The sequence below is a fragment of the Panthera pardus genome, unplaced genomic scaffold (assembly GCF_024362965.1).
Source record: "Panthera pardus isolate Hobbes unplaced genomic scaffold, ASM2436296v1 HiC_scaffold_24, whole genome shotgun sequence".
NCBI classification, from domain to species: domain Eukaryota; kingdom Metazoa; phylum Chordata; class Mammalia; order Carnivora; family Felidae; genus Panthera; species Panthera pardus.
The window spans coordinates 31190224-31215539 of NW_026526810.1; the positions used below are offsets into that span (position 1 = coordinate 31190224).

Sequence of the window (25316 nt, forward strand, 5' to 3'; positions counted from 1 at the left end):
CCCTGTCTCTCAAAAACAAATAAACATTTAAAAAAATGTTTTTTAATCACACAGAATATTTGCTGAACTAAGGAAATGTTCTCAATGTTACTAGATATAGTCTGTGTAGCTATCTTCCTCTCATTTGGCAGTAAATACGTACATGGCAGATTTCCGCTGCCCCTTATTTTTGTTAAGAAAGAGAACCACAAGAAAAATAATATTCCAAGCTAATTAAAAAATAGTAATAATTTCCTTTCAGGGTGGTAGAGTTAAGGGTAATTTGTTTTTCCTTTGTGCTTTTCTTGTTTTCTAAACGTTCTGCGTTAATTATGTGTTACTTTAAAAAAAAAAAAAAAGGCAAGAAAGAGGATGTGCTTTGCATCGGGCAGAACTTGTGCCTGGTCCCTTCACTAACCAGCTGTATGACCAAGCCACTGGACATCTTTGGGAGCCTCCTCTTCGCTCATCTGCTTAACAAGGACACCGGTGACATGGATGGCTAGGAAGATAATATCTGCCCAGGTGGTAGCAACATCATCTCGTTTCACACTCACAAAAGCCCTTGCAGGTAGATACCCACTGTCAGATGCAGAAACTGACTCCGTGCCAGCCCAGAAGCCTCTGCTCACCATCCAAGCCCTGCCATCAGCCACCCCAAGAGAATGCCACCCAAGTCAACCTTGTGGGCTTGGATGGGAGTGGGGCGTTGGGTGGGACCTTGGAAAAAACTGCCCCACTACAGAGCCACCAACCCTTCTAAGAAAGTGAACTCTCAGCTGCTACGTTCTCACTGCAAACTGCAGGGGACTCTCAGAATCCCACAGGAATAAGGCACGGCAGGGTCTCTGGCTGGCGAGTGCATCCATCCATTCACTCAGCCTTCCCTGGGTAGCTGCCACATCCAGGGCAGGGGTGACTCATGGCAGGGCAGGGCTAGAAAGGAACAGTTATGTCCTATGTAGAAACTGAGGCGCACTGAGGGAAAGGTCACACAGGAGGGTGGCCCACCACATGCTAACCATGGAGGGGCAGCCACTCGGGACTGCCAGACCCGCCAGAGCTCCAAAGAAAAGAATTTCAGAACAGACGATTTAGGCAAGAACTCAGTAAAAGCACTCAAGCCCAGAAGCAAAGCCAGGTCTCAGGCCAAAGAGCCCAGCGGTCAGTCAGAGGCAAAAGCCGTGTCTACTGATCCACGGGGCTTCCTTAAGTAAGGCTGGGGGCTCAGGAGGAGGTGCTGACTGTGGACAGGGTCAGAAATACCAATGGTGACCCTGAGAGCCAGGAGCTGCATCAGGCAGGGGACACAGAGCCGTCCAGCCACCCCTTTCCCAGAGGAAGGGTCAACGAGCAAGAGTGCTATGGGCTGAGTCCCATTCTTGGGAATACCAATTGCTGTCTCAGCTGGACACCCCATGGAGCCTCAAGGCCACAAATAACAGGGCCGCAGAGGACCTTGTGCAGGGTCTCACTGCCTGAGGGGGCGTGGCCTGCCCAAGTCCGCCAGACACACCCTCAGGGCAGATGCTTCCGGCTATGGACAGGAAGCCAAGGGCACACAGGGAGAGAACTTGTCCCCTTCACTGACAAGGTGGGTATTACGGTCACTTGCCCCTCCCCACCCGCCCCACCCCCGCCCCAGACTCTGGGACCCTCTCAAAGGCCTGTCTGCTGGGGGGCGAAGTTCCCAAATGCCCCAAACTGCTTGGAGGAGAATTCACAGAGGATGTGGCATGCGTGGTTCACAAGGACCAATGCCTCAGCCCCTAGTGCCTGGAGCTGGGGTGCGTGGTCAGGGCAGTAAAGGGATGCCGACACCCGCAGAGGTGGGCTGAGAAAGAGGAGAAGGGTGTCCCTGGGGGTGGAAGGAGCCTCGTGGGCCACCACTGTGCAAACATCCTGGCGGTGAGCCCAAAGCAGCCCAGGCCACCCTCAGAATCCCAAGCTGGGAGTTTAAAGGGTCATCAGATCCGAGTGAGTGAGTGTTCACTGGCTTGTAAGGTATGGGGTGCCCTGGACAGTGATGGGGGAGGAGCCTCTGCTCCCCTCAAAAGTTGTGAGGAAACAGGACTCCCTCTCCCGCAACCTGGCCTTCTCTTCCAGGATACCCCTCATCTCACTTCACAGAGATCCCGGACACCGGATTCCTTCCGCAGGGAACTAGAGCAAGGAGCGGCCTCACTGCCTGGTACCGAAGGGTCCAAATCAACACCTCAGGGACACTCGCTGGCAGAGGTCCCCAGAGGGATGGGTGGCATCAGCATCTCTTGGGGCACTTATGCAAAATGTACATTCCCTTCCACAGTGGCAATGATGCCTAACACTGAAAATATACCAAGAACCAATGAATGGCACGCTTGAACATGGTGAATTGTGCGTTAGGTTAATTGAATTTAGTATCAATTTTAAAAATTGCCCCAGAAATGTACACTGCTGGGCCCTACCCTGGAGATTCTGACTCAGCAGGCCTGGGAAGCTGCATCTAACACATGCCGCAGGTAATTCTGGTTCCCGGACAGGACTGGAAACTCTCAACCCCAGGACCCCCATTTTCCATAGAATTCTGGGTCTGAAACTTAAACAGCGTGCTTCCTATCTCTTCCTTTACTTTACAAATGGGGAAACTGAGGCCCTGAGCAGGAAAAAAGACCCAAAGCTCTTGCAGGATCCTACTGAAATCCTAACCACCCTCCCCTCGCCAAGAGCGGGGTCTGCTGCAGAGGGGCCCTGCGAGGCAAAGTCCCCTGGCAAGTCTGCTCAAAAGGGTGCAGCGGCCGGACCTTTTGGCAGATGAGGGAGGGGAAGCTGGGGGACCTTTCCTGTCCGACTGCTCCACACAGAGTTCACAGAGCAAAGACATCCACCACCTCCCCACCTGGGCCTGAAGGACTCAGAAAGCCAGAGGAGATGGAGATTTTTTTTTATTATTGTTATTTTTTAAATACGAATTATTTCCAGCCGGAAGGCAGAGGGATGAGGGCCACTGGAGGCCTCCGGCCGCCGGCACCCAGCCAGCCTCATAAATGTCTGGCAGCTGGAGGGAGACTCAGCTCATTGCTATCGAAATGAGCTCGTTACTGCTAATTTCCCTGGCTCACCAACTGATGTATCCAGTGTGTTCCTGAATCCCCACAGACCTTTCCTAAGCCACCCTCAAGGGATCTGCCAAGAGTCACGGAGTGTAGGCGGAACTTCAGGGTGGCCTCAGTTTCCCCAACCAAAGTGTGGGCAGAAGAAAAGGGAGCAAAGATAGTTCATTCAACTCTAGCTAAGTCAAATGCAGTTCAGGTCAGCCATTCCCCACAGGGCCGCTCATTCCTGCGGGTGAATAGGGGAGACGACAAGACAGTACAATCTTGCCGTTCACACACAGAATAACCCTCACCCCTTACCAGGCACCCGCCGTGTTCCCTCAGACAGTGCCAGGCACCTGGGATACATGATCTCTTTTCATTTATACAACAACCAAGCAAACAGGGCAATATCACGCCCGCTTTGCAGACAAAGAATCCAAGCAAGAACTCAGAGAGGTTATGGAACTGGCCCAAAGTCACACAGTCAGGGAATGGCAAGGCCTGCTCTAAAGCCAGTGCTCTGTGAGGCAAGAAGAGGCCGAGTATGGCAGGGGCGACGCTCACCCTGTAAACCCACACAATGGGGGCAGTGTGTGCAAAGGCTCCTGCTTACTGGGAGTTCAGGGAGAAGCGCAAACTTGCCACCCCAGGCTGGGGAGACCAGAGAAGCCTTCCTGGAAGAGCCACACCATCCCTGCCCAGGGCTTCTGGAACTCAAAGGAGACGGTGATTAATGCCACCCACGCAGGACGTCCACCTCCCTGGGGCCAGGCCCGGGCAGGGAGCAACGCAGCCCGGAGGAGTGGCCAGAGAGAACGCAAGGAACAAGAGCCACAGCACCCACCCCCACGGCAGGGCCCTCCTCACAGCTGGGGCTCATCTTCCCACCTGGGGGGGCCAGGTGTCCGACTTACCAGCTGCTAAGTCAGCGCTAGTGGATCCCTAGGCTGGAATAAAACGCAGCCGTGAAAAACAATGTTTACGAAGAGTTAATGACACGGGAAAATATTTATATAATGCTAAGGGGGAAAGGCAGGATACAAAATTGTATTTTCTAACAGAAAAAAACAATTTAAACAGAACAAGCCAAATGTTAACAGTGGTTATCTCTGGAGGGTAGGACTGTGGTCCCTTCCCTGCATCTCTTTGCACTTTTCTACACTTTCCAAATTTTCCATAATGGGCCATATGTTTCTCTGGAAAACAAAAGCCACGAGGTGTGTTTTAAGCTAACCAAAATGCCGCCGCTGGCAGCCTTCCCCGGCCCCCTCCCTCACCAAGGGCCCTCGAGGCCCCGCACACTGGCGTCCCTGCACAGCCCCACCTGCCTCCGTGAGGTCCACCAGATAGTCTGGGTGAGGCTCGCTCTGCAGGAGGCCCTGCAAGGGGCAATCTGAGGCCCTAGAAAGATGGACACCCAATGCCAGACGTTCACGAGCCACCTCTAGGGTCCTCAAGGCCGCCAGGTTGAGTGACCCACACTTGGGTTCCATCTGTAGCCAAGTGAGAGTCTTAGCTCCCCACAGGTGACACAGGACCACAAGAGGCGTGCCCGGGGACGCACCTGCATGGCCTCAAAGATGCCACATAAACGTGCCCGGCAGCCACCATCCATGACCCTGCTCAAAAGGAAGGGCCTGCTCCTTCCACATTTCAGCCCCTTATCAGGGGACATTACCTGTCCTCCGGCCCCACATGCAGCCAAAGCCCCACACCCACCTCACCCCCTAGCAGGGTTAATGGCAGAACCTCTCCCTGGGCAAGGCAGGGCTGTTGGGAAACATCTGGAAGCGTGGGGGTGCAACATGAAAAAGCGATTCTAATATGACGTTACTTGAGGAAGACAGCAAAGAAAATGTTACCTTCTCTGCCACCGCATCACAATGGTGTGAAAACACCCATACAAGACAAGACACTCAAGGCCAGAGAGGAAGCTGAGCAAGGTGGCTGTGTAATGGGCAGGTGTGTTTCTATTTCTGAACTGCCTGGCTTATTGTGATACTCGTTCCGTGCACCACCACCCGCCAATTTTCATGGGGATTACACAAACAGATATATTTATATGAGTGGCCTGTGTCCCATCACCCGGTGCCCTGCTTGGAGCCTGAGACCGGCCAGGTCCCCCTGCTGCCCAAGTTCAGCTGTGTCTTTGCCAGTCTCTCTTATCTAACTCCCCCCGGCTCCTTGGGCCTACCTGATGGACAAAAATGAGAACTCCCTAAGGGCAGGGAGCTGCTTTATTTATCCATGCCCCCAGCCAGTGATGTACAAATAGCCCCTCAGTTGTATTTTCAACAGAATCTAATACGAGGCTTGAAAAAGGCATCCATCCTCCCTTTGCAAGAAGAAGAGAGTTCTGTGGAGGGAAGGTGGTGATGGTTGCACAACAATGTGAATGCACTTGATGGCGCTGAACTATTTACCTAAAAATGGTTAAAACGGTAAGTTTTGTGTTATGTGTATTTTACCACAGTTTTTTTTAAGTCATTCTTTTAACACCAGAAGAGCAGGCGTCCTAGGCCTCTCCGAAGTGGGGTCCTGGCCGCCCCCCCTTCCCCAGCCACTCAGCCTCCTTCTGGGCCACGGCCCGTTTCAAAGGTGGGGGGGAGACTGCACCCCTCACTTCCTTCCGTGTTTATCCAGAGGATTTCTGGGAAGCAGAGGCTCAGCCCAGGCCACTGAGGCCCAGCTCCAAGGCTCAGGGCTTGCCACAGGGGCCTTTTTCCACCTCCCCAGGCCCACAGCTGGCAATGCCCGACTTCCTGGCTCACTTGCTTCTTTTTTTCCCTCAAGTCATTATAAACCTATTTACCTTTGGGCTGCACGGGGCCTAGACTCCAGGCAAATGATCTTAAGTGTTAGCCAAAAAGAGGAGCAGCAGGAAAGAGGGGACCTTTCTGGCGACGATGGCGTGGGAAGACGGGACCCCACTCCCTCAACCAAATCCTTCCTTCTCCCTCTAATTCCATACCCATTTACCAAAGGCCTTGCGGTAGCAAGTGCCACCATCAGACACGGACCGATACCAAGCCGGCAGTGAGAGGAGCAAGCAGACGCCTTGCTCATCCCCACAAAGGAGCGAACTGCCATCGCGGAGTCTTTGCCATGAGTTGCTGGAAGAGAGGATGGGGGTGACCGGCTCTGCTGTGGGGACCGGGGCAGGCTCCAGAGAGGAGGTGACCTGTGAGCTGGCCCTTTGGAAGGAACAGGAGGAGCGGGCCAGGTGGACAAAAGCAGACCGGCAGGGCATTCCAAGTAGAGGGAACAGCAAAGCTAGGGGGCCATGAGAGAGCCCAGCGTGCCGGCAGTTTGGGGCAGGGCCTGTGTGCCAGGCTGCACTTCCGCCTGCTGGTGGCAGCGGGCCGTGGGAGGATGCTGAATTAGGGAAGATGACGAACAAACAGGGCCGGGCTCCCTGCCTCTCCCAAACACATTCCTGGGCCCATGAAACGGCGCAGGGACTCTGGGGTATTTTCCGGGCACCAGAGGGCCCCCTCTTGGTCTCTGGTATATTCCTTTCCACGTTCATGAACATGGAGAGCTGGGGGCCCTGGCCAGTGATTCTTGGCCCTGACTGCATGCTAGATTCATTCACCAGTGGTGCTTTAAAAAAGTACTGGAGGTGGAGGTGTCCAAAAGAGACTAACTGTGTTGGTCTGGAGTGGGGCCCAGGCATCAGAATTTTTCAAAGCTGACCACGTGATTCCAATGGGCTCTGCTTTCAGGCCTTATGAGGCCCTGGCAAGATACTGCCTCCAAAAGCCTTTTGTTAGTGCTAAACCCGACAGGGTTGAAAAACATAAGCTTTAGCATCAGCCCACTGGAGTGTAACTCTTAGCTCCACCCCTTATAAGATACGTGGCCTAGACAGGGCTCTCAGGTCAAAGGCAAGATGCCCAGTGAGAATGTGAATTTCAAGTACACACCAAATAACTTTTCAGTATACGTTTGCCGCAAAAACTATGGGGGACATACTTATACTAAGATCTGTTGTTGCTGGGGCACCTGGGTGGCTCAGTTGGTTGGGCGGCCGACTGCGGCTCAGGTCATGATCTCACAGTCTGTGAGTTCGAGCCCCACACTGGGTTCTGTGCTGACGGCTCAGAGCCTGGAGCCTACTGCAGATTCTGTGCCTCCCTCTCTCTCTCTCTGCCCCTTCCCTGCTTGGTCTCTGCCTCTGTCTCTGTCTCTGTCTCTCTCTCTCAAAAATAATAAACATTAAAAAAATAATAAAAATAAAATCCGGTGCTGCCGTTCATCTGAAATTCAAATATAACTGGATATCCTGTATTGGCTGAATCTGGCAACTGTAGACGTAGGACTGATTTCTTAACTTCTCTGAGTCTCAAATACCCCATTCGTGTCAGGGAAAGAACCCAGGTGAAAGAGGACGGTGAGGTGCTTTGGCACAAAGCCAGCACTCAAGGGGCGGGAGTTCCCTTTTTCTTCCTTCCTTCTCAGAACCCTGTTTCAGCAGAGATGTCTTGTTTCTCATTAAGGAAGTGTTCAACCAGACACCAAAAGTAGAAAGAATAGTAACAAGAGACTCCCATATATCCATGTAGTGGGTGCTGTTACATACCCCACCCAAGTCCCCTGTATGCCCGGCTACTGGGACGTCGGGGCTGCTAATGGCTCACAGATGCCCCTTATTGGGAGAATCGTCCTGGTCAGGTGTTTATAGCCCCCCCCCCAACGTGTGTGTGTGTGTGTGTGTGTGTGTGTGTGTGTGTGTGTGTGTGTGTGTGTGTGTTTACACACACGCATACGCTGACAGCCAGTGACTAACTGACAGGGAACAAAGGCTAATCCCTTGCCTCCCGGTGTGAGGTGTAACCAGCTCTGAGTTGCAATTCCTGCTCCGGGGAGAGCTCCCCGAAGGGTCAGGCTGAGGCTGAACTCCAGCTGAGACCACATCCTCCCTGCCCCATCCCGCCTCCCTCAACCCCTTCTCCTGAGAATGTGCCCCCGGGTAAGCCGCGTCTGTCCACATCCCCACCTTGGGTTCTGCTTCTAAGAACCCAACCTGAGCTAACGCTCACTCAGATTCAACAGTTATCAAGATTGCTTCATTTACGTCCCTTTTATTTAGTTATTTGCTTGTTTGTTTTGGCTCAAGTCCCTCATTTCATTTCCCCCGCATCCTTCATTATGCATCTCTAAAAAATACGGGCAATTAGGTTTTGACTTCCTTCCCTGATTTCCCTCCCAAAGGGGAAGGCTCTGGTGGGGGAAGAGTCTTCACGTCCAGCAGTACCAAGGGACAGAGACCAGAGGCCAACCGGGCGGGCACCAGGGCAGCCACTCTGGCTCCAGCCCAGCCCTGGACTATGGCATGGCTTTGGTGGCCAGCAGGCCATGGTCACCCGAGGTCCCACCTCTTTTGTGTGGATCAAGAGCTCTGGGACAGTGTCCCAGCATCCTCTTGGGGATGCTGCCAGGGTCTAAGTTTCTCTCTATCCTTAAAGAGGGGAATGGCGTGCAAAAGCCAACCTGGCTGTGGCTATCCGTTGGCCAAAGCCCCTGCCCGCCCTTCTGCCTGGACCCTGGGCAGCTCCACCGACCAGGAGGGCCAGGTGCCACGGCCCATACTCCCCCATGCCAAGGAGCCTGCTGTGGAGGGAGGCAGCACTGACGGGCAAAAGGGCACACCAGCTTTTTTTTTTTTTAATTGTGGTAAAACACACGTGATATGACATTAACCATTTAGCCATTTTTAAACATACAGTTCAGTGACACTGAGTACGTACACAACGATGTGCGGCCACCATCACTATCTAATTCCAGGACATTTTTCTCACCCCAACGGAAACCCTGTGCCCATCGGCAGCTTGTCCCCATCCCAACAGCTTCTGACTTCAGAGAAAACGTGGGTCCCAGTCAAATCTCCTTCACTTGCTCCCTGTGTGGCTCTGGCAAGGAAGTGAAACCTCTCTGAGCCTCAGTTTCTTATCTGTGAAATGGGGTAACTCAGAGAGGTGCCATGAAAATCAAAGCAAATAGGCATGAAATGCTGGGGTGCTCCTGGCACCATCAACCAAAGGCCAGGCTGGGGCCTCTGTGGCCAAGGACTCACCTCCTCTCCCCTGCCCTCTCCTCCCTGCTCGTACCCTTCAGGTTCCTGGGCTGTCTGCGGTGACTAAGGGGAGAGGAGGCTGCTTCCCTCTCCCAGAGGCAGAGCAATTGGAACGCGCACTAATGGGTTCCAGTGTTTTCCCCAGCCATGCCCAGACCCAGTTCCAAACCAAAGAGTTACAAAGGCCTTTAAACTCCACACTCGGGGTGAGGTCAGCCAAAACCCGCATTTCCAAGCACGGTGCTTTTATACTTTGAAAACAGCCCAAACGTGAACTGGCCACTTCTGAGGGTCACAGCTCCCGGCAGCCAGCCTCGTGGCTGCCAGCACCGATGGCCGCCTCCCCAGTCTCTCCCTCCCAGCTGTGGAGTCACCTCCCGCTGGGCTGTCTTTCCCCATCGAATCAGGGGTGAGGGGCTGGATTGGGGAACAAGAGACCTGTCTTCTCTTCACTGTCAGCCACTGTGCGACCCGGGGCAAATGCCCTCCCCTCTCTATTCTGTGAAATAAGGAGAGGGTTCCTTAAGACCAGGACGCAGGGCCCTTCCGAAGCTCCCACCCTGCGGCCTGTGTGAACATCAAACTCCGGGCTAGAAGAGCCCTCACCGGGTTCATCTGATCCAGTTCTGTCCACTGCTTTCCGCTTCAGGCAGGAAACTGACACCCAAAGGCTGAGGCAACTCACCCAAGATGCCACATCTGTCTCAGTAGAAGACATTCACACTTGACCACCTTAGGGAATGTCATGGGGCAGAGGTGATATTCTTGAGAGTCCAACAAGAAAAAAATCTCCATTCTGCAACTCTTCCTCTGAAACATAACACCCAATACCAAGCACCCAAGCCATTAAAATCCTATGCTTACGTAATCACTATTTAAAAACTAATTGTCAGGGTGCCTGGGTGGCGCAGTCGGTTAAGCACCTGACTTCGGCTCATGTCTTGATCTTGTTTGTTCGTGAGTTCGAGCCCCATATCGGACGCTCTGTTGTCGGCACGAAGCCTGCCTCAGATCGTCTGTCTCCCTCTCTCTCTGCCCTTCCTTCGTGTGCTCACTCTCGCTCCCTCTCAGAAACAAACAAGCATTAAGATAAAAAATAAAAAAATAACTGTCTTTCTATGTATTAGTAGTAACTGGAAAATGTTTTACAATTTACAATAGTACCAAGAAACGTGAACTACATTGGTAAAAATTTAACAGTAACGTCCAAGATCTCTATTCTCTGATGAGAGAAATCAAAGACCTAAATATATGGAGAAGTATACCATATACATTGATAGGAAGGCTCAACATTGTCAAGATATCGATTCTGCCCAAACTGATTTACAGATTCAGTGCAATCCCAATCAAAATCCCAGCAGGCCTTTTTGTAGAAATCAACAGCTGATTGTACAATTAATATAAAAATGCGAATGCTTAGACTAGACAAAACAACCCGGAAAAAGAATGAAGTCAAGAGGACTCACGCTACCCGATTTCAAAACTTACTATGAAGCCACAGTAATCAAGACAGTGTGATTTTGGTGAAAGACACGTAGACAATGAAACACAACAGGGTCCAGAAAGGGAACACACATAAGATCAACTGATTTTTGACAAAGGGGCCAACATAACTCAAAAGAGAAAGTGTAGTCTTTTCAACAAATACAAAGAGAACAAACGGATTTACACACACACACACACAGATTCTTATCTCACACCTCAAAAGAACACAGATTCTTATCTCACACCTTATATAAAAATTAACTTGACATAGATTATAAACGTAAATATAAAACTTAAAACCATAAAGCTTCTAGAAGAAAACAGAGGAGAAAATCTTTGTGACCTCAGGTTTGGCAGAGTTCTTTATACAACACAAAAAGCATGAAAAGAAACGATTAATAAATTGGACTTCAGAACAATGAAAAACTTCTGTTCTTCAAAAGCCACCATTATGAAATGAAAGACAAGCCACAGACTAGGAGAAAATACTTACAAAACACCTATCTTATATATTCTGATAGCAGAATATATAAAGAACTCTGAAAACTCAATAAGAAAGCAATCAAGCCGATAGAAAAAAATGTTCAAACGTCTGAACAGACACGGCACCAAAGATACAAAGATTGAAAATGAATACATGAGGGGCGCCTGGGTGGCTCAGTCGGTTGGGCGTCCAACTTCGGCTCAGGTCATGATCTCACAGCCCGTGAGTTCGAGCCCTGCATCAGGCTCTATGCTGACAGTCCAGAGCCTGGAGCCTGCTTCAGATTCTGTGTCTCCCTCTCTCTCTGCCTCTCCCCCACTCATGCTCTGTCTCCCTCTCTCTCTCAAAAACAAACACACATTAAAAAAAAAACTTTTTAAATAAAGTACATGGAAAGATGTTCAACATCATTTAGTCATTAGAAAAATGTGAATTAATACGGCAGCGGGATATCACTTACACTTCTATCAGAATAACTCACACAAAAATCAACTGAGCATACAAAGCACCGGTGAGGACACAGAGGAACTGAAACATTCATACCCTGCTAGTGAAATGGCAAAAAGGTACAACCACTTAGGAAAACAGTGTAGCAAATACTCCTTTAAATATACACCCAGTAATCCTACTCCTGGGTATTTACCCACGTTAACTGAAAGCTTATGTTCACACAAAACCCTGAACACACATGTTTATAGACAAAAACACTGGAAATAACCCAAATGTCCATCCATCCATGAGGCAACATGGATGAATCTCAGAGCATTTTTCTGGGTTAAAGGAAAAGGTACAAAAGGCTACTCGCCGTATTATTAAACTTGTAGAATATTCTGGAAAAGGCAAAACTACAGAGAGAGAAATCAGATCAGGGGTTTCCAGCAGCTGGGGGTGGGGTAAGGGCTGGCCACAAGGGGACACCAAGGAACTTTTTGGAGTGATGGAAATGTTCTATCTTAACCGTGTGACAGTAGTTACATAACTGTCAAAATTCACAGTACACTTCCATGAAGTTTTACCGTATACAGAGCGTACCTTAATAAACCAAAGCCAACAACAAATCCTGTGCAGCCTCATGAGGGCCTGTCTTGCTTCTCCGACCAGTCTGTGAACTCACCGACAGAACGAGGTTGCAGCCCAGAGGGGTGTAGTGCCTTGTCCAAGGACACAAGCTCTGGAGTCAGGCAGCTCTGGGTTCAAACCCCACCTCTGCCACTAATCCGCGTGTTGCCTCTGGGCAAATTACTTCTCCCCAGTGAAGTAAAATAAACTGGGATACGTAGTAATAGAACCCACCTTACCTGAAAGGGGTTAAGGAGCAAGAAACATGTGCAGTGTCTGCCACATGTTTTGTCCTCAAATTTTGGCCATTATTAGTACTACTTCTACTGCAATTGTTATTTTTGTGCAAGAGCCAGGACTGAGTGTCAGGGAATGACTCCAAACCATGTCTTCCTGCACGAGGTGGGCTATGCCAGGCAGCAGCACCCCCAGTTTCCCGGTTACATCCCTGAGGGACAGAGGCAGACCCAGGTCCTGCCCAGAAGGCATTCATAGTCTGGTTGGGGACAGGGGTTAAACTCAAAGCAAAGTCAACTCACTGCAAGGGAACAGCGTGGAGGTGAAAACCACTGAAAGTTGGGGGAGAGAAGAGAAGCCGCTATGGGCTGCCCAATCCCTGAAGGCTTCCTGGAAAAGGAAGGCCTCAAAAGACAAACCAGATGTAATTCAATCAAAGGAAAGGAGCTCTCAGGAAGGGGCGAACCAAAAAATCCCTCCACCCCTAACGTCTCCCCCACCCATCCCTGGCAAAAAGCAGCAGGCAGCCCGCAGCCTAGGCACTGCCTTCTAAGCAACAGCTTTGGGCCAAGGGGAGGTGCAGGCATGACAGCAGAATGTCCGGGCACCATGCGTCAGCCGGGTACCCACATGTGTCCCCGCATCTGGGCAGGAGGGTCCGGCGGAGGGCTGGCCCCGAATGCTAGGCTTTCACTTTCTCCTCTTTTTTTTTTTTTTTTTTTCCGTGGACCTGAATTTGGGTTTGTCTGGGGAGTGTTTTCTTAAGCCCAAGTGTTTTTCCTGCAGCCCAGGCCCGCCCCCTCCCGCCCCTCCTGGGCCGCGTCTGAGCAGCGGCCAGTGAAACTGCCTGGCTCTCCAGGGCCGCCTTTGATGCGCGCCCCTCTCCAGACTTCAATGTCGCTGTGTGCACGGCCCCTTTAATAAGTTATTTCCGTGGAAAACCCTGGTAACTCGGTCATGAATCAAGCCTATAAACACCTCAAACCCATCAAAGCACCCAAGAAAGGGAGGGGGCGGGCGGGCAGAGAAAATCTCTTACGGTAACTCACACACTGCTCCCTCAGAAGGGCCAGGCTGCCCTGTTGTCAGGGGCCCCACTGGGGCAGAGCCAGCCCGCCCAAACAACCACATGTCACCCCGGCGTCCTCGGATACAAGGCCCCGAAGGACACTGCCTGTCTGTGTGTCCCCGGGAGCGACTCGAGAGTCCCAACGCAACGCCCGGCAAGATTTACAGCCCAAAGCGGCAAACCCGGTCGGCTGCTCCCAGGGTACAGGAATGTAATAGTTTGGCTACCGGTGAAAGGCCCAGTTTATTGGAAACACACTTCTTTTCCAATGTTTGGTTTCCTTTCGCTCTTTTCTCCTTTTTGTTTTTCCCAGCGTGCACTGCCCAGGGCCTTCGGAAAGGACATGGGGCTAAAATCCTACCTCGGGGGTGAAGCGGGGAGGCGGGCTGGGTGACCACTGGGGAGCCGTGGGGCCAAGGACGGGCACTGCCCTCCTCCGGTCTCATCTGTAAAATGGGTGGGATGAACCAAGAGTTCATCCCAGAAGCATTTCTGACTGAACACCGTGGTCTCAGGACAAGAGCCTGGCAGGGCCTGGAATAAAGCTGACCACACATTTAATGCGCGGCCCAGTGACTCAACTCCCGGCTAGATGTCCTTACGTCCACAGAAAGGCCTATCCAAGAATACTTACTGTCACCTCACAGGTAGGAGCCCCCAACTGGGAGCTGTGCCCAAGTGGCCATCAGTAGTCAGATGGGTACGTTAGCCTAGGGGAACCATGGTGTGTACCCATGGAATCCTCTCCAGCAGTGAGTGAGCCATCACAGGTGTTCACAACAGGACAGGTGAGCCTCCTGAACATTCTGCGGCATTAGAGAGCCCACAGGACTGGTGGAGGAAATGGGTGACTGGTGGTCAAAAAGAACAAAATTCCAGTCATGAGATAAACATTCCTGGGGGTGTAATGTGTAACGGGGTGACTACTGTTAACAGGGCTATCTTGCACATTTGAGAGTTGCTAAGGGAATAGACCTTAAAAGTAACCATCACGAGAAAAAACAAAATGTCACTATGTGGTTACGAACATTTACTGAACTTAGGCGGCACTAGTTTTGTAATCTATACATACGTCAAATCATTATGCTGTACACCTAAAACGAATACAAGATTGCATGTCAACTGTATCTCCATTTAAAAAAAAAAAAAAAGAAAAGAAAAGAAAAAGAGAAGAGCCCACGGTATAGGTTTTCCATTTGTGCCAGCTTCAGAAACAGGAAAACTAGCCTCCGGTATCCCAAGTCAGAACAGAGCTCAGCTACCCATGCAGAGAGGGGGGCGGGAGGCGGTGGGAAACGCACACGAGAGAGAGCTTTTGAGGTCACATTATGTTTCTTGATCGGGGCAACAGTAACACAAATAACAAATACGCTCAGTTTGGAAAAACCGTTCACTTGGGATATGTGTGCTTTTTCTACACACATAGTACACAGCAATAAAAAGATTACATTAAACAAACAAAACCCTACTCTCTTGAGCCATACAAACCCATCCTCTAAGGATACGGTTGATCCGTCCATCAGTCAAAAGTATTTCTGGGGCACCCAACGATGGCCCGCCACAGAGCAAAGTCCGGCCGTCCCTGAAGTGGCATTCAAGGCCTTCCCATGGACCTCACTTCCTTCTGCCCTGCCAGGATTATATGCCCATTCTCAGAGAAGCATCTTCACATCGCCTTGCCTTTGCCCAGCAGCAACCAGGGCCTGGGGTGCCCTTTCCCCTGTGGCCTGGTGAAACCCTCCATCTGACCTTGGCCCCAGCTCTGCTCCCCGCATCCCCTGCAGCCTCCATGGGTAGCTGCTGTCTCCCAGCCCACACTCTTTCCTTGGGAAACAGCATTTACCCTGCTTCTCTAGGAAGTGATTTTTCCCCCCAATCTTTCTAATTAGATTCTAAGTTTCCTGAGAAGGCCCTGCCTTGGGTACCTTCTCCTTCATGCAATCCCACCCAGCATGCTAATACTTGGTCACCAATTCACTTCCTCACATTCACAGAAAATCAAATGCACACCAGGCACCATACGTATGGCATCTCCAGGGCATCCATGAGATGTTGCCAAACCCACTTGTCAGAAGTGAAGTAAGGCTGCAAGAGGGAGGTCTGTCTGGCCCCCAAGCCTGGGCTTTCCACCCCTGCCCTGCTGGGTCCCTGAGCATCCGGTCATCTATACGCCTCACTCCACACCATACCTCAAGGTCCAGAAGCAGGCCTGGGCAGAGGTGACCGGCTCATTTCACTTTTTGGTAAGGCTATTTAGATCAAGGGAGGCGTCTGGGCAACAAGGAGGGCAGCGACTTTCTTGAGCCATCAGAGAACCCACCTCGCTGCAGAAGATGAAAACTACACCAGCCTCACGGAATTGCTGATCAGACGCTCACCTTTAGCTGAGTGGCTTTGAGCAAGTCAAGTTTAACCACCTCCCACACTCAGTTTTCTCCCTTGAACACTGGAAGTTATGACACCTGTTTTAAGGCAGTTTTGAGATGCCATGTGCACTCAATCCCCAGAAGTGATCAAGCACAGGCTGGGGGCCCCACTATAGAAAACGCTCCGCCTTGAGGAGGAGATGGCCAGATCTGGGTTCTTAGCCCTGGCTGCATATTAGAATCGCCTGGGGAATTTTAAAAAATCCTGATGCCCAGTCCCTCCCCAACCATTTCTGGAATGGGGTCTGAGCTTTTTAAAAACTCTTCAGGGAAGAGGGAAGTCTAATGTGCAAAGAGAACTGAGAACCAATGGGTTAGACCTACTGGCCCATTTTACAGAGGGAGAGGCTGAATGGAAGCAGTTTGAGACCAAGACAGGTGGGACAAAGCCAGAACCGGGACCCGGGTCTCCTGGCCCCCAGGCCAGGTTCAGCACTACTGTTAGACTCCAAGGAAGCCCTTGGGGCTCTCTCTGGCCTTTGTCCTGTGAGGAAGAGGGCAGGCAGCTAAGACACAGCTGGGCAGCCAGGTAGGAGGAGATGGGCCCTCTCTGCCATTCTTGGTTCCTCTCTCTGGTCAAACAGCAATGGAGGCTCCAGAGGCAGGGCTCCCCCAGTCCATACCAGGGTTTCCTTGAGCCTGAGACAGACCACACGAGCTGAGAGAGTCCAGGGGTGTGGAGAGGGCATGGCATCCCTGTGAAAGCTGCTCTGTTTTAAGCCCTCTGGAGGGGGGGCAGGGGGGCCTTCTGTGAATCACAGACACCATGCCAGTATCTACTGCACTCTGGGCCCTGAGCTGGGCACTAGGTGGGGAAGACCCAGGCCCTGCCCCACAAACCCCATTCCCAGCATATGCCCCCTGAGAGCAGCCTGGAGTCCTTGTTTTGTAAAGTGTCCTCTCTTCTCCTGCAGCTGTGGCGGCAGGTGGGAGTGACCCATGACCCGTTCCCCCCATCCCTCAGCCCAGCAGGCCAGGACCCGAGGCCCAGAGAGAATGTGTGGTTTGCAGAAGACCACACAGCTGCCAAGTGCAAGGCTGGGAGCCCACAGGTCACCTGGGGAGCATATCCCCTCAGTGTCGGATATAAGGCAGAGGATGAGAGGACCCAGGGAGGGGAGCAGAGACAGGCAGAGGGGTGGGGAGAGACATAGCCTGGGACTTCCCGGGGCACACACATCCTGATGGGCAGATGCAGCCAGCCTGTCTCCAGAGGTGCCTCTGGTGCCATATTTCAGCCCATTCAGCCCGAGAGGAGGGGGCCAGAGCCAGAAGGTGCACTCTGCCCCTCGCTGCCCACACCCCCCATTCTAGGCTGGGTGCCGGAGCCCGCCTCCCCACCTTCTCCCCCACCTGGCACAGAAGGCCTAACAGCCCAGTTTCTCCCAGCTCTGTCCCGTGCTGGCACAACCCTGGACAACTCGGAGTGATTAAAATGGTTTTCAGGCTCCTATCTCTGAGCTCCTACCTCTCTTTTTAAAGATCAATTGAAGTCCTGGCAATGATTCACCTTGCAGTCTGGGGCAGTGGCTTTGATGTCTGCTCCAGACATGAGACCTCTGTTTTTCCCAACCCAGAAGCTTCTACCACAGGGTAAGGGTAGTGTCCCTCCCTCAGGCCAGGGCACCCCTGCTTTGCAGGGGTGCCACCCCCCAAGGCCTTCCCCTCTCTGGCCGAGGGGTGCCCGGCCCTGCCAGGGGTGGCGAGGGGAAAGGGCCCATAAACACCAGGAATTCTTTCCACAAAGGGCAACTGGAAAAGTGATGTATCTCTGCTTCCCTTGGCGGCCAAGGGGCACGGAGGGAGAATGTTTAATATAAAAACATCTGACAAAGTACCTTCAGGATATATTTTCTGCATCAAAGAAGGAGCTCTTGGCAACAGCCGCTCTACCCTGACAAGGAAACTTTCGAGTGCGGCTCCCGATTGTTACAGACGCCCAGGGAAAGCGTGCCAGCGAGGACAGGAGGAGGGCGAGCCACCAAGCCCGGCAGACAGATGGTTGTGATTAGGCTGGAAGCAACCAACTGCATTTTCTGGAATTTCAGGTCTCCTCGGAAAACCTGCTGGTTCTCCCGGAGATGTGGGCTGCCTGAGGTGTAGTGAAGGGTAGGCAGTAGCTGCCTCCGTCTCGAGCCAAAGCACCCTGGGCAGGAACAGGACGCCCCCTGGGCCCAGCAACCTCCCCTCGGAAACCTGCCCACCTGCCATCCCAGTGGTCGTTCATTTACTCATCCAGCAACCATCTGATGAGCAGAGCTCCTCTCTGGGGCCTGGTGACAGTTGTTCCTGTCAAATCTGGGGGGTACCCAGGGCCACAGAAGCGCCAGAGGAACAACCATGTCAGTCCTGTATCTTTCAGGGGGCAGGAAGGGCCCTGTGCCAGAGACTGGGGAACCCGACAGGGGCCAGACTGCCTGGGTTCTAATCCCAGTTCTAGTTTTCTAGCTGGGTGACCTTGGGTAGGTTTCTTAACCTCTCTGAGCCTCAGTTATTTCTGGCTAATAAAAGTAACTACCTCACAGAGCTGTCGGGAGGATTCCATGAGTGAATACATGCATGGCACTTACAAGGTGCCTGGCACAGACCTCGGGATTACCCGTGATTCTTGAATATGTGCTACGATCTTATGTGTTCTCTCTCACTCTGGGTCTCTTGGTCCTGGGCAAGAAAAAATCATTCATTCATCCCTTCATCCATCCCACAGCGACCTCCAGCTATGGGCTAGTCCCTGTGCTGGATGCCAGACAAGGTCCAGAGCCCCTTTGGGACCAAGTATATTCCAGAGTCCTCTGGCCCCAGTGACCACAAGCCTTCTGCTCTAATCCGTTCCTCCAGATTCAGGACAATCTCGATGGATTCATCTTTCCCTATTCCCCCATCTCACACATATTAACCTTCTGGCCACAAACAAATTCAGAACACATGGTGCTATTATATACCTCCCTGCTCCTGCACAAGCCGTCCCTCGTTTCCAACATTCTGTCTATACCCTGTTGTCTTCTTGGTGAACTCCTAGTCATCCTACAAAACCCAACCCAGAATCACTCTCTCCTTGAAGCTTTCCCTGCATACCCCATTCCCACCCCAACAGAGTCCCCAGCTCTTGTCTCTGTGCTGGTGCTAAGCCTTGCCCATATTTCCCCAGCACTGAGCACCAGCAATCATTCACCATTCTTTGCTTGCGGTCCATCTCTCCTTCTAGACCAATTGCTCCTAAAGGGGAAGGGCCAGGCTTTCTTCACTTTATATCACCTGCCACTGGCATGCAGTAGGTTCCTAATAAATGTTCAAAACATTGACGTCATCCCAAAGCCTACCATCAGGAAACACACCGGCCCTGGGGTCCTTTGTCAGGGACCCCAATGAGTATAAAAGCTGTGTGATTTCCAGTGACTCAGTTGCCCTCTCTGGGCCTTGGAATCTTCATCAGTCAAGTGTACCCCCACTCCAAGCTTTAGTGCTCCAGGGGGTGAGGGATACAGGACACTGATCCCCTCCCTCTGCATGGCTTTGTCCCAGGCATAGTTTTGCTTTGGGACAATGATGAGAGCTAAGATCCTACCAGGCCAGAAGCCCCAGCTCCCTGCACAACCCCTCGAGGCCCAGGATCTGGTACCCTCTGCCTGGAACACACCATTACTGAGGAGGCCCTGAGATCAGTGGCCTAATGGCCCAATATACAGCTGAACAAACTGAGACTGGAGAGGTAAAGTGCTTGCCTGAAGTCATGCCACAGGGTAAAGGCCAAAACCAAGCCCGGAAGCCACTCCAGTGTGCTGCCCTCCATCCTACAGTGCTTCCTGCCAAGCCAGGATGACCAGACCCCTCCACAAACACCTGGTCCTCCCAGGATGCTGTCTATACCCTGTTGTCTTCTTGGTGAACAGACACCTCTGTCACTGCTGCCTTTCACCCCTCACTATCTCCATTCCAGCCTCAGACAACCAGCCTAGGAAGAATGGGTCCTTTTGTGACATCCCAGGAGTTTTTAAGGAGAGAAAAAGGCTTTTCCCCCGCTCTGGTTGGTCAAAACTGAAAAAAACAGTCAAACATGCTTGATGCAAGTTCCAAATGCTGCCAATGTTGGAACCAGAGGCAACTGGTCCTTCTCCTCAACTGCTGCCCTGAGAGAAGTCAAGGAGTCTGGGGCTGTCTTGAATTGGAGATGACAAGCTGGTCCTGGCCCAGGAACCCAGCATCCATCCAGGTCCACCACCACCAGGCCAGAGCCTGACCCAGGGGGATGGACAGAGCAAGGGTGGACCACCCCCAAAAGCCAGCTCTTAACTTGTGGGCACCAATCTGGGTTCAAGTCTAAATGTGTCACGGCACCGTCTGCCTTGAACTCCAGGTAAGACTTCCTTCCTGCTCTCCAAAGCCAAGCGAAAGCCCTCTTGCAGCTAAAACTTTACCCCTCTGCCCTCCAGTGCTTCCTCCTAAACCACTCGGCACACAGCACCTAGACCTACAGGCAACGAACACTGTCATGTGCCTGCAATGTTTTCCGGGCTCTGCCTGTCACCCGGGTGCGATCGGTTTATAAAAACTGGCTGGGCCGGACACTTACCTGTGCACTCTGTGTATTATAGTAAAAAGTTTTTAACAGGACTTGGCTTCCCCCTGCCTCATCTCCTGCCAACACCAGGTGCTTTGCTTGCTAGCCCCTCTAAATCCCTATGCTTTTTCAGCATCAGGCTGTTTTCTCACCTCCAGACCTTGGCACCTGCTATGTCTTCTACCTGGAACGCATCTACCCACCCCCCGAAACTTGTCTCTTTTGTAGGCTCCTATTCATCCCATAAAACCCAACTTGGACATCACCTCTTCCAGGAAGTCTTCCTGGGCTGCCTTCTCACCACACCAAGCGTCCATCCCTAATCTCTTCTTCCTCTGGACGGCCTGTTACACCCCTCCTCATTATTACTGCGTCTTCCCCTGACTGTGAGTACCATGAGGATAGAGATAATGTAATTTTTATCTTCTGAGCTCCCAGCCTTAATCACAGTGCCTGCCACGCTGTAATGGCCACACCTACCATATGCCGTGTGCCAAGCCTTGGCTGATTCACGGGCATCATCTCATAGTGGCTAAGTGGCTGTCCCAAAGCCCCACAACTAGGAAAGGGCACAGCTGGGACTGGAACCCAGGGTCCAACGGTGCACAGCCCGTGCTCTTCAGCCACTTTGCTAGAGAAGCTCAGCACACATGGAGTGAACTGAACTGAGCACCCTGGAGAACAAGGGGCTCTAGGGTCTGTGGTGGATGGGGGTGTCTGAGGACAGCATCTTGGAACCTAGAATCAGAAAGCAGCAGGAAACAATACCGCACCAACATGCTCCTCTCCCAGCTTCCGGAGCCACTGATGATGAACATCAGACAGCGCCAACCCCAGAGGGTACCTCTTCAGAGACCACTGAGAGGAAAGGAGGCAGGTGTTTGGGCAGCATGGACCCCCCTAGGTTGTAACCTGGCTCTACTTGCTTATGCTCGCTGTGTGGCCCTCAGCCACTCTCCTAACCTCTCTGAGCCTCTGTTCCCAAACTCTGTCAATCTACAGAATGCAAGAATCCTAGAGAATGAATTGTGCCCTCGAGAAGCTTACAGTCTGGTTGATGGAGGAAAGATACATGCAGCTGAGCTCCCATCCCGCCCCCCCCCCCACCCCCACCACGTGGTCCTGTGTAGCTCCCTTCCTTCCCTGGGCTTTTCCCTCTTTAAAGTGAGGGGCTCGCCCTCACCGGCACAGCTCTAAAGAAACAGCATGCTCTGAGGACTGACCGTACACACATCCAAAGTCGGGAAATGGGACAGCCCTGTGACTGGCAGCTTATACCACACCTTGTATACCATAGGTACTTACTAAAGGCACTTGAATAGCTATCTGATAGGCACTAGAATAGGCTACCAGAGGGGAGTCACTGGTTCCTGAAGCTGGCCCAGGGCTGCACCCCCCAGCACCACAGCATTGGAATGGGGCAGGCCTGGCTTCTAAAGCAACACAGCACTTCAGGCCCTCATTAAACGTTTGGCCCAAAGCTCACTCCGCACCCAGCACGGAGCCTGGTCTGGCTGCTCTTTCCCACCCAGGGCATAATGCTCCTTGTGTTATGTATGCTCTTTCTGTTCTTCTAGCCTAGGGCAGCCAAGAGCTAAGAGAATCCTGCCCTCCTCACTCATCCCTCCTCAGAATGACCATGCCTATGTGGCCCTTCATCCTACAATTCTTTGAATTATAGCATATTCTACTTTCAAGTTGCCAAGAAGGGTTGCCTACCAGCCACTCACACTTTAGTGTGAATTTAACTAGCTAATCTTGTTTTGCTCCCTAAACTAAACTGAAATCAAGGGAATGGGAGAAAGGTAGAGGTGTCATGGAGGGGAAAAGGATGGCCTGAGGGGGCTTTAGATAGTCAGGGGACAGCGTCCCAGGCCCTGAGTTAGGGAAGGAATCCAGAGCATCAAGCTTTTGAAGGCACCCCAAAAGGAACTCCTAGGTTGTCAAGACTCTGGGTGTCAGGGTCTTTAGATCTAGTGGAAGCTGTGCATTCTGCCCCTCACTGAGTAATCTTGGTGGAGTCACTGTCCCTCCTGAGCTTCAGGGTTCTCATCTGTGTAGCAGGGATCATGCATCTAAATGTGGAGCTGATAAACAGATCAGATGAGGGTGTCCTGTCAACCACTCAGCAGAGAGCTGACACAAGACAGCCTCCTGTCCTGCTGCCCGCGCCCCCGCCCGGCCACCCACATGCCCTCGCCTTCCCCGGCTATGACTGCGCCTCAAAATGCCCACCATCCCCCTAAAGTGGCCTCAACCACAGAACAGGAAAGTGAAGCCGAGACCTTGGAGCTGGATCAAAATAGAACGCTCCAAGCCAGGCGCTGGGATTGACACTGAACAAGGCCGACAAGCAGGGCTGCAGACCCTGCTCGAGAAAGGGGCCAGGCTCTCAGGAACAGCTGCCCCTCAGGACTCCGGGAGGCAGAGGGGGCTGAGGCGGCTGGCCGGTGTGGCCTCTGGGTGGTCTGCAGGGTTTGCCCAGTGATGACAAGGATAAGCACAAAGCCCTACACCTCTCGCCAGCCCCGCACCCCCATCCTCAGTTCTTAAACAGGGATGGACTGTCCCAAGGCTCTACCCTGTCCCCAGGCCCCACCAGGGTGTGCCTCAGGGAAGGGGATGGGAACGATAGCTGCGGAATGCCAGGCAGGACCCTCGGGGCTGGAGGGCTGGGCAGTCCCAGTCCAAGCCTGCCACTCACAATTCAGGAATTTGGGCAGCCTGCCCAAGCAATGAGCCTCAGTTTCCTCACCCATAAAACAGGGGGAATCACATCTGTCTCACTGGCTCGTGGTAAGGAGTCAACGAGATGGAGAATGACCAGCTCTTCGCAAAGTGCTCAGTAGTGAGTGCCAAGAACTGTCAACTGTTGACAACAACAGCGGCAGCATGATTATCTGTCCTTGACCATCAAACACCCTGGCCTGGCCCAACACATTCTGCCCATCATCTTTCTGACCTCACTTCCCACCCTGCCAGGCACAACCCTGCATTACATCCTAGCCAGATGGACGACTCCTACCTTCATCCACTGAGACCTGTCACCCCTCTGGGCCTTCTCCTCACCCTGCGGGGCCTCCCTCCCGGAGCCTGTCCTCCAGTGTGACAGCTACTCCAGCCCCAAGCCTATGAGCTCCCAGGAGGCAGGGGCAGTGCCAACGTACTGCCCGTTGGTCCTCAGATTCCCAGAGCACGAGTAAGCTGGAAAAGCTGAACAGGGAGCCCCCGGTGTGGGAGGAGATGCATTAAGTCCCTGGAAGGGGCCTGGGTGACCACGTGGGGAAGGTTCCACTTGCCTACTGAGACAACCCAGATCTCAGACCAAAGCCCGCCAGATCCCATTTGATCCCCTCAGTGCCAATCCCAAACTTCCTCCCCAGCTCCCCTAGCCCTTCAGAATTCCAAGTCACTGGATGCCCCTCCCCCCCGATTTTCTCATGAGAACCAAGTAGTCCTCGTCCACAGTTAAGAACAGCAGGGGCCTCCTCACTGGCCATTACCACACACCGCTCTGGGATGACTGGGCAGTAATCCCAAACACAGGGCCCCTGGGCCCTAGAGGCAGCCAAACCTATCGACCCCAGGGTTCCCAGAGACGTCCCTCTAGAGGGCGCTCTCTCCTGGTTTCCCTAAGTGCTCTGGGGTCTGCTCCCTCCTGCCTGAGCCACACACCAGATCAGCACCGGGATGATAGAGATCAAAAGAGACTGGGGCACCTGGGTGGCTCAGTAGGTTGAGCTTCCGACTTCAGCTCAGGTCATGACCTCACGGCTCATGGGCTTAAGTCCCGCATCGGGCTCTGTGCTGACAGCTCAGAGCCTGGAGCCTGCTTCGGATTCTATGTCTCCCTCGCTCTCTGCCCCTCCCCCACTCATTCATTTTCTCTCTCTCTCTCTCTCTCTCAAAACTAAATAAACATTAAATTTTTTTTTTTAAAAAGAGAGACTATATCTGCAAACGTACTGCAGAACTCTGCAGCACCCCCGCAAATGAGAATTTCCACCATTAACTGGGGGGATGGGGGTTGGGGGGGATGTCGAAAAATTACCCATCCATCCAACCTACCCCAATGCAATCACCTAAATTAAACACATCCTGAGGGCTGGCAAAGGCACAGAATCATGCATTCAGAAATACCGTTAAGCCTCTTGCTTCAAAATTATATGTGGCTTCCTTCTACATAGGCAAAGGAGAAAAAAGAATGGAGTGAAATATTAACTTCTTACATTCGTCCGGTAAGGTCTTTCAGGGAAAAACACTGCAACCAAGGAGGGGCCAAAAGGCACAGAGGAAACCTCCGATTAGAGGGGGCCACCAGAGACCAGAAGGCAGGGAGGACCCCGAAGCCCTGGACCTCAGTACCAGCTAAGCCCCACTATGTGACCCCGGGGCAAGTCACTTCTTGCTTCAGCTTCTAGTTTTCCTATCTTTGAAACAGACATACTCTTGCAACCTCCATGGTTGTGATGGAATACGGAATGAATGAAGAGGGGCTCAGACACGGGAAAAGGCCAGGCAGCCATGCACAGCCAGCATCGTGTCACCCTTAGAGTCATGGGGAGGGGGTGGCAAGAAAGACAGATCTTCACGTGAAGGAATGGAGGCATTGGGGATACAGTCAGCCCTTGCAGGAAAGGGGGGACAGAGCAGTGGTTATAAGCACAGTGGCGAGTGGTTCTGCTACTATGTGACCCTGAGCGAGTCCTTTACTGCTGTTCTGAGCTGATGCATGAAAAAGGGGCCCGTGCAGAGGAAACACTAAACAGCTATGGTCGCGGCTATTGCTATCATGACATGGGCGTGGGGCAGGGGAAGGGAAGATGCAGACAGACAGAGGCCTTCATGTGGAGACCCAGCCATGCC

General features: G+C 52.3%; 1 protein-coding gene across 1 annotated transcript in view; it reads right to left on the reverse strand.

Annotated features, from left to right (window-relative positions):
- SMAD6 (SMAD family member 6) overlaps positions 1-25316 on the reverse strand; it is a 76669-nt gene that overhangs the window by 37138 nt on the left and 14215 nt on the right. The gene's annotated exons all lie outside the window — the stretch shown is intronic.